This window comes from Parasteatoda tepidariorum, chromosome 6, assembly GCF_043381705.1.
Source record: "Parasteatoda tepidariorum isolate YZ-2023 chromosome 6, CAS_Ptep_4.0, whole genome shotgun sequence".
Lineage (NCBI taxonomy): Eukaryota > Metazoa > Arthropoda > Arachnida > Araneae > Theridiidae > Parasteatoda > Parasteatoda tepidariorum.
In genome coordinates, this window is record NC_092209.1 from 75,959,234 (window position 1) to 75,980,584 (window position 21,351).

Sequence of the window (21,351 nt, forward strand, 5' to 3'; positions counted from 1 at the left end):
AAAATTATATAATACGGATGTTTTGTAAATGTGTTATTATTCCGTTTTATTATATTGTTTTCATACAGATAAGTTATAATCTTTTTTCAATTAATCTGCTTTTTTAAATATTTCTCGTGAACTTCTTCCAATTCCCAAATAATTCTAAAAACAGCATTATTAATTAATATATAATAGATCGCTCCTCATGTATGCGTTGTAGTAATTGTGTCAATGTCAATATAGAAGACATGCCATAGTCATAATTGCCAATTACGTCTTCAAACTTGAAAATTTAAAATGACAGTTTCCCATTACTGTCAATTAAAACTTAGAATGTAGAGTTTAGTATTTCTTTTTTTTATTTTTACTTTGGAAAAATTCTGTAACACTTCCTAAAATAAATAACGTACCTTTTGTAGTCGAAAGAGTTAACAAAGTATACACTTTGCTGGTTCGTTAACTAAATTGAGATCTTCTTCGTTTGAAGGTTAATAGCTGCTGTTTGAGTCTAAATTACTTTACGCGAGTTTTAAAAGTTTTTACAGTCGTAATGATTTACCTTTGTCTGAGTCCGGAATCAGTGCCTTTTGAAAATAAAATGGAGGAGGAAAAACTGAAAAGGTTGCCCATTAAGCGATGTGCTGTCTTATAGAAAATGAACTTCGTTTTTCTTTTTTCCAATATGGCCTTAAAATGATAATAACTAAAGAAAAATATAATAAGAGAGGCAAGAAAAATAAAATAAAATTAAAATAAAGAAAAATAGAAGAATAGAGTGAAGAAAGGCAAGGTACACATTTGAATTTTTTTACTTTGAGCGAAACTCATATTACACGTTTAAGTAATTGGACATGCTTGAAATGTGCGCTTAAAAAAGTGGGCATAGCATATGATTCCATCATTATCTTAAGTATGTTCGTCGATTTAATAGTATATAAAAATTTTAAAACGTAAAAAAGAAAAGAAAAATCTTTCTAAAAATTCAGAACAATCTGATATGTTTGTGGTGCTTTTTTACTCATATGTTACGATAAATCAATAAAACAAGATTTTACAATTGTAAAATATTAGTCCAAATGTACAAGAAAGTTGTAGACATCTCTGGAATCGGGAGACCACAAAGGCAAAACCTACCTCATTTCGAAGTTGCTTTGGCGACATTTTTGTTTGGCGCGAAACACGCACTATTGGCAATTGCCAAAAAACTAATGTCCTTGTTTCTATTTTATTTTATTGTTTCTTCCCTTTATCACTCAAGAAGTTCAAAATATATCTTTCTACCCTTGAATATATATATATTCATTCATTCATTTCGGCCCTCTAATAACAAGCAAAAATATGCTTTGGTATTATTTAATTATAAATAACAGTCTAATAAGTACTAAAAAAATTATTCGAATAATATTTGTATTAAAATGTAAAAACCAAAAAAAGTAGTTAGAAAAGACAATTTATTCGAATTTTAAAAAAAATCACTATTTGATTTTGTAAATTAAAGAAATTTTAATGATGAATGACTGTTTCTCTTATATCTAAATAACTGCAAATTTGAAAAATTATTGCTTGAAGTTGACACGTGTTTCAATAATGTTACACTTAACGCAAAAAAAAGACACAGGTTTTTCATGCTATATTTCGAAACTAACATAATAAATCAAATTAACTAATTTTGACCAAATTTATACGAAATAATGAAGAAAGTATATGAAAAATATATTTCATAAGCATGCTAAATTACATATGTTTCTTTGCTTTTTAATTGAAATGCTGATAACTCGAATAAAAAATAAAACTAATTGATGCTCACTTCTTAAACGTCTTGAATATATTTTTAAGATTGCATTTCTCATAGTGTAATAAAAAGAAGCTGGTGGATTTGAATAATACATTTTTATTATTCCATTGAAAATATGAAATCAACATTTTTATCTACTTTAACATAAGGACAAAATACCCATTCTCTTGTAATAACACCCCTTGTGGTTCTAACGAATGATTTAACTGTTTTTTTTTTAGATTTTGTAGCTGAAATAGCACAAACGCTGCTCTTTATTTGGATCTTGTTCCAAATTTTCACTCATGTTTTTTTAAAATAAATGAAATTCAGGAAATTGCTAGAAAAAGTAAATGCAAATTGCGAACGCCACGCCAATATGCAAATATTTAAGTGTGATAATCGTTACTCTTATATGTATGCGTTATGATTCAACGTTAATGATAAAAATAGAACTCAAAGCTTTTGTATTCCATTTAATAATTCATATTATTACTCCTTTTTTTAATCACAATCATACAAAATTTTGGAATTGCTTGTTGACATCTAATTATCGTAGATTAAGGTAAGCGCAGTTTAAATCTAAACGCTATTGTTCTGAGCGCAATTATTGATGTAATAAGTGCATTTATCATCGCGTGTTCGGAAGTTTAAAACAAGTGAAAATTTCTTTTTTGAAATCATAAATATATATCTTTGGTTTTTCCTTCTTAATGTAAAAATTAGTTCGTTGGCATATTTAAAATGAATGTAATTTATTTAAAAAAATATAGATGATATCAGTTTCGTAAAAAATTGCTCGCGTAGGGAAGAAATATTATTGACTTGCATAATTTTTACTTTCCGTATTCTAAATATTTTGATCTACATTTAAAACAGTTCAATAAATAAAAAATAATATTCTCTGATGTTTATGAAGTATTTCTCTGGTCGGTGGATTGAAAGTAGGTTTAACTGACATAAGAGAAAGAAGCGGCTATACAACACGAGTTGGGTTTTATGTATATAAACGATAGAAAGAGCAGTTACTTTAAGACTTAGGTATGAATGCTTACGAAAGGATACGTGACACTGAGAAATCTCCCTTATTAATACTGCTATTTTTGCTCATGTAAGTATGCTTTTTTAAAAATTAAAAAAAAATATCCGAAAATAAATGGTTTTTTCGCTTATTAGTTTTTAACAATTTCCGTTGAAAGAGACTGCAATATACGCTGGATGAGGATATTCAGTTCTCTAATAAGAAAAAAAAATACTGAGAGTTCTTTAATCAGAAAAAAATACCGAGTTCTTTAAGCAGGAAAAAATACTGAGAGTTCTTTAATCTGAAAAAAATACTGAGAGTTCTTTAATCGGAAAAAATACTGAAAGTTCTCTAATCAGGAAAAAATACAGAGAGTTCTTTAATCAGCAAAAAATACTGACAGTTCTTAAATCAGAAAAAATACTGACAGTTCTTTAATCTGAAAAAAATACCGTGAGTTCTTTAATCAGCAAAAAATACTGACAGCTCTTAAATCAGAAAAAATACTGACAGTTCTTTAATCAGAAAAAAATACTGAGAGTTCTTTATTTAGAAAAAAATACTGAGAGTTCTTTAATCAGAAAAAATACTGACAGTTCTTTAATCAGAAAAAAATACTGAGAGTTCTTTAATTAGAAAAAAATACTGAGAGTTCTTTAATCAGAAAAAAATAACGAGAGTTCTTTAATCAGAAAAAAAAATACTGAGAGTTCTTTAATTAGAAAAAATACTGAGAGTTCTTAAATCGGAAAAAAAATACTGAGAGTTCTTCAAACAGGAAAAATACTGAGAGTTCTTTATTTATAAAAAAATACTGAGAGTTCTTTAATCAGAAAAAAATACTGAGAGTTCTTTAATCAGAAAAAAATACTGAGAGTTCTTTAATTAGAAAAAAATACTGAGAGTTCTTTAATCAGAAAAAATACTGAGAGTTCTTTAATCAGAAAAAAAATACTGAGAGTTCTTTAATTAGAAAAAATACTGAGAGTTCTTAAATCGGAAAAAAAATACTGAGAGTTCTTTAATTAGAAAAAATACTGAGAGTTCTTAAGTCGGAAAAAAAAATACTGAGAGTTCTTCAAACAGGAAAAATACTGAGAGTTCTTTACAGAAAAAAGTACTGAGCGAGCTGGATTTTATGCAGTAAAAATTCGAGCATGCGCAATTGCTTCAAAACAATGTTAAGAAAGCTTACGGGATGATACGTAATACTGAGAAATCTCCCTATTAATTAGGTTATTTCTGCTTACGTGGGTGTGCTTATAGAAATTAAAGAGAGAGAAAAAATCAAAAATCACATAGAGACAAAAAAAATTTTCCCTACTTATTAGATTTTACAACTTTGTACAAAGAGACTGCAATGACATTGTTTTTAATAAGATAACATTAAAAACTTATTATAAGCGTAATTTAATTTTTTAAAAAAATTTGCAGTATTGCTTAATTTTGTCTAGTCATTATTTCCCTCATTGAAATTTATTTTTTTAATTCTAGAAAGAAAAATGTGGCAAAAAATAAACCGTCATTGTCGCATGATATTAACATCCTATACATACCAAGATATCGCATTAAGTAAAAAATCCTTATTTGCATTTTCTCTTAATGCAGTTGAATAAGGATACAATATCAAATTGAAGCATAAAAAATCCCTCCAAATCAGTGGAGGTAATGGGCCTCTGAATTGGATACCCCCGGGGTGTTCGAAATAGGCGGTAATTTAAGAGGGAAAATGGGGAACAAACCTCAAAATTCTTTCTTTTGTTCACCCCTCTATATTCATAGAATCATTACTAGCTTAATCCGCCTGTCATTTGAGAAAATATTCCATGTTCTAAACAGCACTTTGATGCTAGAATTGAGTTAAGAAGAATTTTTTTTCCTTATAAAAGAATATAACTGTAATCCATTAGCAACTCCCCCCCCCCCTCTACAAAATTCTATAGTCCTATGAGAATTTGGATTCAAGAAAATTTTCTGGTTTTTCAATGTTTTTGGTCTTTATGATATTCTAAAAGAATATAGGAGATTAGATAATAAAGAAGGTTAGATCCCTTATGATATTAAATATTATTATAGCTACTGAAAGATTATAATAGCTAATAAATTAAAATAGATTTATTATAACAGTCATTAAAAATGTATCAATATTTTTGATATCTTTTACTTCTTAACGAACCAACGCCGTCAAATAAAGGCATATCACCTGTTCTTATGGGTTCAATTCTGCGTATATGGCAAGTAAAATTGTATTCTATTACAATTTTACCGCCATAAGTTGTAGTTATTATAAATATGATTAAATATATTTAATTTTAACTATCAATATAATTATATTTACAATAACATATTAATTATTATAATTACTACTGCTATAAATGTAATTATAGTAAGTATAATTATATTTATAATATGTATAAATATATTTATTTTAGTTATGATTATTATAAATATAATTAATTATAAATATAATTCTAATTATTTCTGTCATTCTTATTATTTCTATGTTTAAAATTAATTAAATTATAATTCATTATTTATTCACAATTAATATTTTAGTTGATGTTATAATTATACCTGGAGGTAAGTGAATTTGTAATACAATAAAAAAATGCTTTTGTGAATTTAGCTGCAACGTAAGTTATTATTTAGGTTTTAGTTAATAGTTTCAAATATAATTACGCGCGATTATAGGTGTTCAGATTCACGAAATTTCGTTTACTTTGTACAGATATTATGTGCAGTGTATATGCATAAAAAATGCTTTTGTGAATTATCTGCGACTTATTAATTAAGTTTTAGTTAATAGAGTTTTAAAAATAATCGCAAAAGTTAACAGGTGTTCAGATTCACGAATTTTTTTTACAGTGCGCTTATGTTAGATGTACAGTGTATACAGTGTATAAAAATTCTTTTGTGAATTTATCTGCTGCATAATTTATTATTTAAGCTTTGTAAAAAAATTTGAAAGCAAATACGCAAGATTACATAGTCAAGTGCACTTGATTTCTAAAAAAAATGAGAAAACTTTTATTATAACAAAAATTATTTAATCGCTGTAGATGTATGAATTTTAAATAATAAAAATTCATTACACAAACTTCTCATTGGTCAAGAAAATTCTTAATTGTTGTTTCCGTTTTCTTGACCACTATTTTTTGTATTTTAGTTATGCTTTGATGAACTTGATGCTATTGTTTATAATGAATAATTGTCAATAGTGTATTGATTTAAAATTTTTTTCATTCCAAAGAATGGTTTGTTTTTTATTCTTCTAAAATTATTATTTTTTTTGCAGGTTATATCCAGAACATGCGTAGAATTAAATAAACGATTTGGTTACTATCGTTTGAATCAGTAAGTTTATTTTTAATGTAGGTTTTTTATAAACAGAAAATAAGCTATATCGATCTATATCCGTTTTTAAATTTATTTTTATCTAGGTTTAGGAATAAAATAAGAAAGTACAATTAAAATTTCGAATAAAGAATATTACACAATTGTGAAATAAAAGAAAACAATTTGCTTATTTACAATTCGTTATAGGTCAGTGAATTTTAAAAGACTGATGTTCATCTCTTCCAGCTATGTTGTTAGTATTTAGCACGCCATGCCGTTGCATGAAATTACCTGAAAAAATAAAGAAAAAAATATTTAAAAGAGAAATTTCAGCACGTTATTATGATATCAATAATTTGGGAATTGAATAAAAAAAACATTAAATTAAAATGTAGTTTATCACTCATAACAAATTACCCTTAGCTTTACTTGCTTAAAAACTTTCATTTCCTTGAAAATATACAAAATGGAAATAACAGTCTACATAAGCACTCAAAAACAGACGCCCATTTTCAAGACTTGCCATCAGGCGTGAGTTAGCTAAAAACGTCATTTGAAGTATAAAAAAAAGTTAACAACAAAAAATCCTAAGTTAAAAGTGAGAAATAAAGCTAGAATAATCACAGTAGCCGAGAGAGAAATATGATGAAAAACAGAACAAGGAAAAAAAATCAAAAACAAAAACCACAGTAGGTATCAAGATGAGCTGATTTGAATGGAGTGGAAATAATTTTGGCATTCTCAAAATTGACCAAGATACTACCAATTTGCAGCAAATGATTTTTCGAATTCTTGATAACGGACATATCTATCATGTTCCCTAAATCTAACTTTTAAAGTGCCTCTAGTTTTTTCCGATGCCTACAAGCTCGCACTGACAAGGAATGTGGTAAATTCTCCAACTATTATCAAAACTAATAATTTTAAAACACAAGAAATGTGCCAACTGTTATTTCCATTTCGTATATTTCTGAAGCGAATGAAGTTTTTAATCAAGTACGTAGGGAACCGATTATCCGGAACGATCGGGACCATCGATATTCCGGATAACTGATTTTTCCGGTTTTCTGAATCGCTACAAAAAGCCGTTTTTTTTATAGTTAAACCCAACTAAAAAAAAAAATTGGAAATAATCTTAAAAATAAGAAAAAACGATGAAGTAATACACTAATGATTATTTCCAAAATGATGGTAAGGTAAACATCTTTCAAAAAAGGACTTAAAATCCTAAAATCTTATGAGGAAAAAAATTTTTTTTTTTTTAAAAAATGACGGGAAAACTAATCGAATTTCTTTCTGGTTTTTTGGTTTTCCGGTTTTCTGATTTCCGGATAACGGGTTCTGTACTGTAGTATATTTCCACTTCAGTTTCGTGGGATTATTTATTTAAAGCTCTTTGCTTTATTGTTTATTTTTATAAAATCAATCATTTAATATTATTATGTAAGGAATAATTGTTTAATTTATGTTTAGATATTCTACGGTTTCATAAAAAACGAGTTTTTAAAATTCAGAAAAAATGTTTTCGGGACTTAGTCAACACCTCCTACAAGAAACTTCACACGGACCAATTTAGTACTCGGACATAACGAACGTGAACTGAGCAGTGGAGGACCAGATAAAAAAGATGTCATAATCCGCGAAATAGTATTTAGGATTAAAAACCCGGCCTAAAGTAAAAAATATTTCAACAAAAGACGCCAAATTTTCCTTTAGAATTCTAAATATTGTATTATAAATTAACTTCGAAATCTGCCTGGAAGTCACGTGCTTACAGTACAGGTAGTCATAATCCTCGAAGAAAGCGCAAATCATTGTTTTCGATACGATCTAATTTCAACTCTTTTGCAATTTGGATTTTGAACTTTTTTTTTATGGGTATTTGAGACGACTTAGCAATGCTCCGGGATTCTCAGGGTATGTACTTAATTTAATGTCAAAATACATTTGATTCTTTTAAAAAAAATATTTATAATTATCAGGCATCAATGACTTTACACTAAATATAAGTATTTATTATGAAATTATTCTGATTAAGGTTGTTTTTGATGTAGTTCTAGGTATCATGAGGCAAAAAAAATTTTTAAACTAATTATATGTCTTGATTATACTATACAACAAAAAAAAATTCCTCTCTTGCCACCATTTTTTTATATGGTTTATATTTTACCAGTATTTTTTCCCCAGTAAAATTTAAAAAAAAAATTCTGAAAATTTAATAACTGAAATAATTAACAATTCTCTATTACATTTATTCTCTTCTCTATGCTCGTTCTTTTTCTTTTTTTTTTTTTTTTTTTTTTTTTTTTTTTTTTTTTTTAAGGAAATAGGGGTAAATTTGAAGAAAAAAATTTAATTTCTTCTGAACAGGCAAGTGAGTATTTTTTCAGACTGAATTGAATTAAACCATTTCTGACAAGATCGAACTGTTAGTTTAGAAGTGGTAAGGGTTTTATGTACAAAAAAGTATAAATTTGAAATTGCACTTTTTTAAACGTCTTAGCTATACGGTATAGTGAAGTATTGTTTATTGTGTCTTTTTTCCACTTAATGGAATAAAACGAAACACGAGTTAAGGGGCAAATATTTCAAAAGTTTCAATGGATCTCTTTTAAAAGTACTATTTTAGTACTATATTAGTACTTTTAAAAGTACTTGTAAAAAGTACTATTTTTAAATTGTACTTATTATGAAAACACACGAAATAACTTAAAATATTTATGCTATTGAATCAAATTTTATGTTATTCCATGCAGCAAAACTTCACTTATTCTTATTTCGCGCCATATCTCGAGACCTTTTTAAACGAATTTCAAAATTATTATACATGATTATAAAATTCATTTATCCTAAGATAATTCCATTGAAAAAAGTATATGTTTGTAAACATTTATTATTTTTTTATTATTGTATTAAATAATAGTTAAAATTTTTTTTAAATGTAAGGTAGGGTAAACCAACCAGTGAAGGAACACTACCCAGTGAAGGAACATTGCATATATATTGATTAAAAATAAGAATTTGAAAGTTTTTCTTTAGATTGNATAGAGAGCTAGCCTGGTTTATTATAAAACTAAAAATAGCAATCAACTTGTATCGAGTGCTCAAAAACAGACTCCCATTTTCAAGACTTGCCATCCAGACGTCAATTAGCAAAAAAAAAGAGTAATTTGAAATATAAAAAAGTTACTAACGAAAAATTGAAAAATAAAAGTGAGAAACAAAACTAGATTAACCATAGTAGCCGAGAGAGAAACAACAGAACAAGGAAAACAAAATAATTAAACCCACATTGAGTATCAAGATGAGCAGACCTGACTGGGGTGCAAATAATTTTAGTATTGTCAAAATTGATTTTCTGACCAAGATTCTAACAATGTGCAGCAAATGGTGATTTTTTTCGGATTCTTGATAACGGACATATCCATGGTGTTTTGTAAATCTGAATTTTAAAGCACGTCTTGTTTTTCGATGTTCCCAAAAACGCACTGGTAAATACACCAACGATTATAAAAACTAATAGTTTTTGAACGCTAGAAATGTGTCAACTGTTATTTCCATTTTGTATATTTTGTAGCATATGAAGTTTTTAGGTAATATATTAAAGCTTCAATTTCTTGGGATTATTTATTTAACTCTTCTAGAGAAGAGTTAAATAGCTTTATTGTTTCTTTTATGTGAATTATTATGTGAAGAAACATTGTTTAATTTATATTTAGATATTGTTTATTATTAGATAATCTACAATTTCATAAAAAAACTAGTTTTTTAAGTACAAAAAAAAGGAGTTTTCGGAAATTAGTCGATGCCTCCTAGAAAAATGAAAGTCTTCATACGGATCTGTTTAGTAGCCTCGCATAACGAGCATGCACTAAGCAGTGGGGGTTGGCAGATAAAAAAAAATGTCATTATCTAATAAAGGCTATTCAGGATCAAAAAACCGGTTGAAAGTAAAAAGTATTGCAACAAAAAACGCCAAATTTGCATTTTTCCTTTAAATTCCAAATTAACTCCGAAATCTGCCTGGGAGTCACGTGCTTACAGTACAGGTAGTCATAATACATGAAGAAAGCGCAAATCATCGTTTACGATACGATCTAATTTCAACTCTTTTGCAATTTGGATTTTGAAATTTTTTTTTTTATGGGTATTTGAGACGACTTAGCAATGTTCCGAGATTCTCAGGGTATGTACTTAATTTAATGTCAAAATATATTTGATTTTTTTTACAAAATTATTTATAATTATCAGGCATTAATGACTTTACACTAAATATAAGTATTTATTATGAAATTATTCTGATTAAGGTTGTTTTTGATGTAGTTCTCGGTATGATGAGGCAAATAAAATTTTTAAGCTAATTATATGTCTTGATTATACTATACAACAAAAAAAAAATTCCTCTTTTTTCCACCATTTTTTGTATGGTTTATATTTTACCAATATTTTTTCCCCAGTAAAATTAAAAAAAATTCTGAAACTTCTGAAAATTTAATAACTGAAATAATTAAAAATTCTCTATTAAATTTATTCTTTTCTATGCGCGTTCCCTTTTTTGTTGTTGATGGAAATGGGGTAAATTTGAAGAGAAAAATTGAATTTCTTCTGAACAGGCAAGTGAGTATATTTTCACACTGAATTGAATAAAACACTTTCCGATGAGATCGGACTGTTAGTTTAGTAGTGGTAAGGGTTTTATGTACAAAAAGTATAATTTTAAAATTGCACTTATTTAAGCATCTTAGCTATACAGAATAGGGAAATATTGTTTCCTATGTATTTTTTCCACTTAATCGAATGAAACCAAGCACGAGTTAAGGGGCTAATATTTTAAAACTTTCTTCTGTATAAAAGGTACTATTTTTAAATTGTACTTATTATGAAAGCACCCGTAATAAGTTTAAAACTATTTATGCTATTGAATCAAATTTTATCTCATTCCATTCAGCTAAACAATTCCATTGAAATATGTACCTTCTGCATATTCAGATATTGCCTCATAGCAGAATTTTAAAAAAATGTGCATATGTTCAGTACGCCAAAGGAAAAAAACCCCGGATCTTTTGATCTAATGATCACATCTTCACGTTTTAGGACTCAATCTGAATGGTTCGAGGAGAATACCTGAAATATGCTAATGAATTAGCAATAGGGGAAATATAGTCTCCGTAGCTTGGTTATGAGAGCGATCCAAAGTTTGAACCCCCCACCTATTGTTAATGTTACTTAATGCGTATTTCGCCATAGGCCAAAAACTTATTAAGTCAATTGAAAAATTATTGCACGCAATTATAAAATTCATTTATCCAAAGATGGATAAATGAATTTTATAATTATCATTATCCATGCAAAAATTAAATGTTAGTAAATATTTATTAATTTTTTTTATTATTTCACTGAGTAATAGTCGAAACATTTTTTACATTTATGGTATACAGTTTTTTGCATCATTTTCAAGCATGTCATTTTACACGGCAAAATATAAAATTTGAGCAAAATCGGTTAAACAGTTTCTGGGAAATCAAATTTTAAAAAAAGTTGCAGATTTGAAATTTAATTTCTCTAGAACTAGTCAATCGATTTCGCAAAAATTTTGCATTTTGCAAACATTTTGCATTTTGCAATGACATACTATAAAATGATATAAAAAATTTTATACCTTACAATTCAAACATTTTTCTACCATTAAATAAAATAATAAAAAATTAATAAATATTTACTAAAATTTATTTTTTTGTGTGGCATTATCTTTGGATAAATGGATTTTATAATTTTCTGCAAATTTTTTTTATTACGCTAAAAAATTACTCATGATATAGCAAAATACGCTAAGAGTAAAATAAACGTTATGGTTTCTAAAATTTGTATCGCTCTCTTGACCAAACTATGGGGACCATATTTACCAGCGTTCTGCTACCCCTTGTATTTGGGGGTCAGACATCCGAACCTCTCAAAAAAAAGGTATGTTTATTGAGGGAAAATACGTTTTTGTGTTTGATTTCGTAATTTTAAATATCGTCTGCGCTAATAAATAAGCATATTTGAGGTCATCCTCCCAAACCATTAAGATTGAGTCCTAGAACGTACAGATCCGATCAATAGATCAAAAGTTATTAAGTATCTTCCGTTTTTTTTACCATTTTACACTGAAAAAACAGTACTATTCTTCATGAAAATATTTGAAAATTTTATACCATTCGTTCTACTGATTCGTAAATAGTTTCTTTTGATTAACAATGCTTACTTGTTTAGGTAGCTGGTGCGTAAATAGGTACAAGTACAAAAATGTACTTTTTGCACATAAAACACTTAATCAGAACTGAACGACGCTACGAAATTATTTGTTGAGTTGAAGAGTTTTGTGGAAGAATCATGAAAGTGACATTTTAGGGATAGTTATGTATCAATGAAAATAATATAAAATGGTTGCATGAATATGGATATGTAACAGAATTGCTTTTATTTTTACTTTTATTTTGACATAAATAATCCACATAAGTTTTTTTAGTATACAGCATGAGTTTTATTTTCTAACTAGGCTGTGGTAAATAAAATAAGACAAAGAATTATCAGTCAGACCTTTTAATTAATCGGTAATAAAATAGATCGGAAATCACTTTTTTTCTTCTTACCCCGATTATAGCCTCTCTGAAAAGGTCACTTACTTGGTTTTTCCACTAAGCTCTTTAATAAATAAATCTAAAATAATTTTTTAACGATTATCAATTAGTAAAATTTAATCTTTTAAAATTAAGTAATTTGAATAAACAGTTTTAATATTTCTTTTTTTCAAAGTTTTCATCAAAATTAGTCTACATGTAACTATATTCTTTTATACTTACAATAGTCATTAAAATGTACGAAGTCTACAAATGAAAATTTTCTTATGACATGCCTTTTGTTTCTTAACTGCTAGCATATGTTTATGGAATGAAGTATGATATGTGACAAGGAGTCACTTATCATACAGCGGGGACACTTTGTGACAGATAGGAATAGGGGACTCAAAAATATTTTTAAAAAAAGTGACATTTATGACAGCTCCTTTGGAAATTGAAACAAAACATTTGCTCACTTAACAAAACGAGGATTTGAATTCCAGAAAAAGCAGCGGGATTAAAAAAATCCTTTACTCACTTTGGCTTCTTAAAGGGCTTCCTTGGTGTTTTACACAAAAACCTATGTTAAGTTACCTATCTTAAGCTCTTCTGAAAAATAAATAAAGACTTCTATTCTCCGTTGCTAGACGATCGCGGTAAAGGATTTAAATAATCGTTCGCAACTGCCTATAGTTCCATTTTATTTAGTAAGCAAATTATGCAAATACGCTTTCAAAGCAAAAAGAAAGAAACAAAAAGAAGAAAAAAAAGCGCATCTCCAAAGGCAAAGAAAGTTTCCCGTGTCAGCATTTATTATAATAAATAAATAAAAAATTTAATAATATTAGAATATAATAAAACCATGAATCCGAACTTAGTGGTTGTGTTTGTTTATTGATACATTAATGTTTTGTGTTTTCTTTTTTTTTCTTTTGGGATGGTGTTCAATTTTGTGCTAAAATTATTAAATTATATTTAACTTTAATTTTCAGAAGATATTTTTAACAAAACCTAACCACGATGCATGGAATAGTTATTGCGCCAGTAACTGGATAGTAATAAATACGAGCATTATTAAAGAATCTAGCCTGTTCTTTACTTTCCATCGATTAAAAATTTTCTTTCAAAAGAATAAGACTTTCAATATATATATTTGAACGATTAACATTATTTGAATAATTTAAATGTTAGAATTCCCTATTAAACTTTTTTCTATTTTACAATTGCTATTTTTACCCGATAGCCTCCTTAATATTTTTTTTTATTACTAGAGGATGTTTACGATTTTGTTTACAATTGCTAATTTTTACCAGTAACCATTTTTTTAATTTTTTTAATGTAGATAATTTTAACCGAATACTCTCTATCATTAATTATTTTTACATCTTTTAATTTTTTACAGAATATATTTTATATTTTTCATGTGCCTAATTTTTACTTGATACCCAACTTTTTTTTTTTAAGTAAGTTGAGTTTTTTACTGAAAAACCTCTACGTCCCCTATTTTTCTTTTGCAATTACTTACTTTCACCAGATAACCTCGGTATTACTGTATTCTTTACTATCTTTATCTTTTACATTTTTTCATTTTTAAAGGGTACCCCCATCAGCATTTGATTATTATTATTTTCTTACAATTTTTAATTTTTCTGGGAAAACATCTCAGATGTTTATATTTCTCTTTTTTAGATTTTCTGATTTTTTCCTCACGCCTACTCCAATCTGTTAAAATGTTTTTTGATAAAAATCTTGCAATGACAAAATTTGTTCAAATAGATCAGTAATTACAATTATATTCGTAGAAACACATTTTTTCTTTCCACGTGAAAATTACTTCGGGTGAATCGTTCTGAAGTTTTGTCAAACAAAACCAAATAAATTTTTCTCTCGAAAAAGTTTATACTTAAACCAATTTAAGCAGCAAATGATATATTGCGTTTGGTAACAATCTGCTTAAAAAACAATTTAGTTATAAAAATAACACAAATACTTCTCGTAATTATAAATTGCAATACTAAATATATTTCTCCGAAAAAGATAAAACTGATAAACTTATGCATGTTCAAAGAAATATTTCGTATTTCAAATTGTTATTTTGTTGAAAAACACAGATAACAATTTAAATTTGCAATATTCTAATTTAAGTATTTTTGACGTTGAAAGTTAATTTGAATGCAATAGAATTTTGTTTACAAAAACTCATATTTTTATAGCAAAATATTAAATATTATTTCAAAAATCATTTAAAAAAATTTCTTTAAATATTTATATTTCATATTAAGGATTGAGTTTTTTTTTAAAAAAATACTTAAATCTATAAAAAATCTTTGCTTATTATTAAATAAATATACTTTTAAAAATTAGACTTTATTTTATAATAAATTTTTTATACATCTATTTAATAAATATATTTAGATTTTATGTAATAGTTAATTCAAATGAGTTAGTAATTTTTTTTAACAATTAATTTAATATGTAATATATGAGTTGGTAATTAATTTAATATATAATATATGAGTTGGTAATTAATTTAATATAAAATATACAAGATATGTATATAGAAGAAGTGCAAATAGTTTTTTTTAAATTTTTTAACTTCATAAATGTTAGAACACCCGGAGAAATATAAAATACTTTCATTTTTTAAAAGGATCAAGAAATATTTTTTTCTAGTTCTATGGTCAATATGTTTATAATTGTCTTTATTTATAAAATCGGGGCAACGTCAAAAGTAGGACGATAATTTAGGGTTCTATAGCTTAAAAAATGGGAATCGTTAGCATTATAGAAAAAAATTGACGCATAAATTAGAATAAACTATAATTTTTATCAAATATTTTCCCTTTTATATTAATAATAGAGCACGAAAAAACTCTCATAAAAGAAGTATCGTACGCAGTTACATATAATCTAAAATAATTTTACCTTTCTCAATTATATGACAGAACAACCTAATAAATAATACTTTATTATATAGTTTAATATCATGAAAATTGATAACGCTAAAGTTACACCACGGAAACTGTATGATAAAACATTTTTTACACCCATTACTTGCTATGATTTGTGGATTTACGAACAATGAAATTATGCAATAAATATATATACGTCTTGGACAAATCGGGTGGAAATCTATTTTTTGAAACTAGTTGAACTCGTTAATTTTCCAATTTTCTAATAAATGATTGAGACGTGGTTTAAAAGTGCGCTTAATGGGATTTGTTTTACTAGGTCAAGTATTTTTTTGAGAAGTTTAATCTTAAGCGATAATTTAGTATAATTTTTTTACACATGTTATCATTGTACAATTATGTATCGAAACAATTTTTTTTCATGTGTTTTCTTATTATTTTACCGTGTTCAAATTAAAATCAGGATGAAATTTTGAGGACAAGAATTTAATATTCTACATAATTTTATTTTATTTTATAACCAGTGTTGAGCATCCGACCTACTTTTTTCAGTTTACAACTATCTATGTTTAACGCCGTAACTTTGAACCCAATCCAAAAGACAAGGGAACTCCTGGATAATGCATTAGGACAAATTAGCCTTCGTAGATTGAAAAAAACCCGCATTAGCCGTATATGCAGAGGACTAAAACCTGCTGTCTTGACGGCAAAGGGATTTTAACCCATAATCGATCCCATAATCGGTCCATAACCTATAACCCACAATCGATAACCATAATAAACCATAATAAAAAACGCATAATCGATCTCTCTACCCCTAAGTATACCTTTAGTCATCACCTTATTAAAAACTTCTTACGTTTCTGAAATGTATTTAAATAATAGAAAATAACAAACGGCTTCTAGTGCGTAAAAATAAGCGACCATTTTCAAACTGTGCCAAACGTGAATGAGAAGAAATCAAAGTGATTTGAAATATAAAACGTAAAGTTACCAAAGGAAAATGGAAAAATAAAGGTGAGAAACAAAACTAGAAAAACCGCAGTAGCCAAAAGCGACAAAAAGATGCTGTAGTTGTTGTTGTTAATTTACGTCTCACTAGAGCTGCACAATGGGCTATTGGCGACGGTCTGGGAAACATCCCGGAGGATGATCCGAAGACATGCCATCACAATTTTGATCCTCTGCGGAGGGGATGGCACCCCCGCTTCGGTAGCCCGACGACCTGCGAGCGAAATCGAGCACTTTACGGTAGCACAGTTTAACGAGTACCAATACCACACACCCTCGGTCCCTGCGCAGATTGATCCAAGTGGTCACCCACCCGCACAGTGATGCCAGCCAGTGGTGCTTGACTTCGGTGATCTGCTGGGAACCGTGTCTTAACGATCAGTCCACTGTGGGACACAAAAAGATGCAAAACAGAACAAGAAAAACCACAGTAGCTGAAAGGGGCAAATCAGAGGGACAGAAAGCCATCTCTTTTATTCGAATTTCTTGGGAGAGAAACTCTCTACCCCCTGATTTTCTACAACCCCTCAAAATGAATTGAAATAATACAATCTAAGGAATTTCCTTGAATTTCTAAGAGGTGTTCATAAATGCTACGGCCAGCTCCCTTTTTTCTGGAAAAATCCCAGTACCCATAATTGTAGCAAACATCAGAAAGATTAGTAGTTTAGACGATTATTTCATGCTGCAAGTTTTTTGGGGGGCGGGGGAATAAAGCTCGATGCCCGTAATTTTAAAGTTTGTAGTGTTACTGTTAATTTATACGATTTTTAATTAAAGCCTCCTAAATCAATCTGGGGGTGTACCACCCTTTTCTATGGGGTTGCAATATCAGACTAAAAACACGAAAGAAGCGGGTTGGAACCCGACCGGAGCAAAAGAACATTTACCTTCTCGCACCATCTAAATTGAACACACAACATTCTCATTCCTCGTCAAGTCTCGTCCTCTGAGTCTCAAACAATCGTCTGAGTTTGAAACAACGTCTAAACTCGTGCTGGAGATAACTGCAACTCATGCTCAATGACCATAATCTTGTAGTAAAACTTTTTAGAGAGATAGCTTATTTAATTTCGATTTTATTTTATTTTATAACCATTGTTGAACAGCCGACCCGACTACTTGTTGTTGATGCGGGATAACAAAAGGGGGGTAATTTCTCCGTGAATATTCCCTTCTAATTAATGTGGACTGTAGTATCGCTGGTAAGACCTTTCTTTGAATCTGGTAAATGCTAGCATTGGAATACCACAAGAGAGAGGGCACCACTACAACCTTATGACAGCTTGTTTATTGCTACTCTGACTGGTTACAAAAACGTTACGGTAGATGGCGCTGGAGTAAAGATGCAACACTACTAATGTTCAACTCCGTAGTCTTGCAGTTTTAAACCCAATCCGGAAGACAAGGAAACTCGTGGATCATGCATCGGGAGAAATTGCCTTAGTGGAGTACGTTTTGACGGAACTAACCCGTATTTGCGTTGCATGGAGAGGAAAACTGCATGAAAACTGCACTGTTGCATGGAGAGGAAAACCTACACTGTTATCCTGACGGCAAGGGGAGTCTAACCCACTTCCGTCTACCTCTGAGGATTATTAATGTCAGCACTGTGGTCGGGTTGAGCCGGATGCGGGACTGGTATTGCCCTGACATCTCTGGGACGTAAAATATACATAGGTAAAAAAAGCTAGTATTCATGGATGTTCGGTCTGAGGCGGGTGAGGAATTCATTTCGTCCAGCCATCGCTGGGATTCGAACCCAGGGGACCTCATTTTAAAGCCAGCATTCTCTCCCCTGAACCAACACAACTTATTCCATTTGATGACTTAAATGTTAGTGTCTAAACCAAGCATTTCACCTGAATTGTTCAACCAATAAAACTGATGATTTACAGCGCCGTGGTAGCCCAGTGGTTAGAGCATCGAACTTCGGTCCAGAAGGATTGGGATCAAAGCTGCTAAGACCCACCAATCACATGAGATATACATGCTCGTAAAATCTGTGGAATCGAAAAACTTTTGTCGTTTGGTGAGCAGTACTATGGGTACAGGGATCAGGCGAAATTTTTCTTCCCCTTCAGAACTATGTCTAAATTGTCGATGTGACATTTATCTGGGTGGCAGTTCTGGGATACGTCAACCCTTCACCCTAGCAGTGACCTGTTGCCCAACGTAAGACGCTCCTTTCTGACTTAATTCGCAAGGTCAATGGCTTGTAATATTGACATGTCCAAGCGTTGTTAGAAATAAGAACAACAACAACGGTTGATTTGCAAAATGAAATTCCCACTTATAATTAGTATATTACTCAAAGTGAGTGTTTTTTATGTTCAGCTATCACACAATATCATGTTACACTTTTAAAAAGAACAATTAAATTGCCGAATAAAAAGTTATAAAATTTAAACAGTTTATTTATTTCAAATTAGATTCTACTGTTTTATTTTTCGGTTTGTGAAAAACGAAATTGAATCAAATGAATAAGATTTAGAACAATTCGAATCGGTATTTTTCATGAATAAAGTCTATCATTTCACTATTTGTAAAAATCGGTGTGTATAACAGTTTGTACTTAATTAATAGTAGGTATATTCAAATTAAAACCGAAAAATACGAAATACAGCTGGTTATTATTTTTAATGAATAAATTTAATTCTTTAAATCGAATGATATCGATTATTCGACTTCGTCATTCGATCATTTCTATTTACGTCATTCGTTATTACTAATTCGAATAAATAAATCGTTTAATTTTTAAATCGAATTCTTTATTTAGAATTCAAATTGTTTTATTTATTGGTTTGTAAAAATCTTCTTTAATAATAAATTAATTACTAACGAATTCGGATTAATATGGATTGAATTTAATTAATTTCGAACTCACCTCCCCCAAATTCAAATCAATTGTTATTAATTATTCGAATAAATCCATAGTTTAATTATTAAATCGAATTCTTCATTGCGAATGATGTTGTGATAATTTTATTCCTCTATTTGTTTGATAACGGATTGCTCAAACAAATAATAACAACAAATGAGCAAATCTATAACAAATGAATAACAAATTCAAATTAATAACAACTGAGTTTATTTTGGTATTATAATTTATTACTTCAAATAGACTCTTATAAAGGATTCGAATAAACAAATCGTCAAATTATTAAATCAAATTCTTGATTTTTAATTAATTTTAATTGTTTTATTTTTAAATTAGCAAAACGTAACATTTATGGCAGTTTGAGTTTAACTAATGAAACGTCTTTTTACAACTAATGGTTCCTCTAATTAAGTTTTTTTTTCTTTAAGCGGTCACCATTAGTGACATTGATTTGTTTGATGATTTCATTAGAATCGGTATATTCTTTTGAAAAGAGATTGCTCTTCAAGTTGAAATTTGAAGGACAGTTCTCATTTGGTAAATAATGAAGATGACTTATTGAATTCCATTTTCTAACCTAAATGTTAGTGTCCAAACCAAACATGTCATCCAAATAATTATTAAACACCAAACTAATAAAACGATCACTTTGTGTAAATGAAATTTCCCACATCAAGATATACCCCCAAGGTTTGAAAAAAAAATGACATTCCTCTCAAATCAACGCATGTATCGTTCAAGTCTCTGTTCCAAATGGAGACTAAATAAACGATGTTGTGATCAATCAACTTTAAAAACTAGGTCAATAAAAATACGTTCGCAAACTCCCCCTACAACATCAAGATTGAATAAAGAATAGCGCTAAACCGCTGTTAATTTGGTTTAACTTTGAATGATCTGCGTTCGCAAACAGCTTGTTCTGCTTCAGCTAATCTTGTTTTCGAGTTTTCATTCAGCACTTTCTTTTGAAGATGCTTCAACAAAAAAAAAATTGCTTTTGACGTTGCCTAAATAAATTTATATAACGAAGTTAATCAGAATAAATATTAGTTTGGATAAAGTTTCGAATCTCATTGTTCGAACGTATAATGAACTTGGAATACTAGTTCTGATTAATGAACAGTTGGATTCGCTGCTTTGATATGGATGATACCCGAAAAGATATTTAAAGGGGTTGAGCCCCATTATAATAATCCTTCAAAGTTTTTGGATTGAAATAGATTGCCTGTTGTTTTCTTTTGTTCGTTTTACGGTATCTTTCAAAAAGTGCTACACAAAACGGGTTATTAACATTAAAAGTTTGTTGCCTCGCCCATGAAATTTATGAAGGGATTATTGTGAAGAGATCTAGTTTTCCCCAAGCTGTCTCTCATATCTGAGGCAGTCCCTTTATTCTGTACATTCATTGGTAATTCGTTTGTGCGAATTTGTATTATCCATTACTATCCTTATAGTGAAAAGCAAGCTCTGTTTCCATTAACAGAACTATTTACAGGTGTTTTTCGAAGCTATTCGCTTGAAAAAAATTAGGCCTAGTGTGATTAGTGTGAGAAACCACATTGAATCAGATAAATAATATTTAAAAAGATTCGAATTAGAATCGGTATTTTTAATGAATAAAGTCTATACTTCATTTAAGTTAAAGTTTATAGCTCTGTTTCCATTATAGAACTATTTACAGGTGTTTTTCTAAGATATTCGCTTTATAAAAAAAGTAGGCTTAGTGTAAATGTCTTAAACTGAAAACTTTGATTTTATACTACATTATCTTGCAAAAACGAATCAATTAAATTTTAAAGCTAGGAATGAGACTTTAATTTTATACTATATTA

The 21,351-nt window shown here is 28.9% G+C and overlaps 1 protein-coding gene across 1 annotated transcript in view; it reads left to right on the forward strand.

Annotated features, from left to right (window-relative positions):
* Nucleotides 1–21,351, forward strand: part of LOC107444534 (uncharacterized) — a 401,614-nt gene that overhangs the window by 91,456 nt on the left and 288,807 nt on the right. Inside the window, exon 2 of the mRNA XM_043043210.2 lies at nt 6,076–6,134. The gene's annotated coding sequence lies outside the window, so the exon portion shown is untranslated. The remainder of the gene's footprint in view (nt 1–6,075; nt 6,135–21,351) is intronic.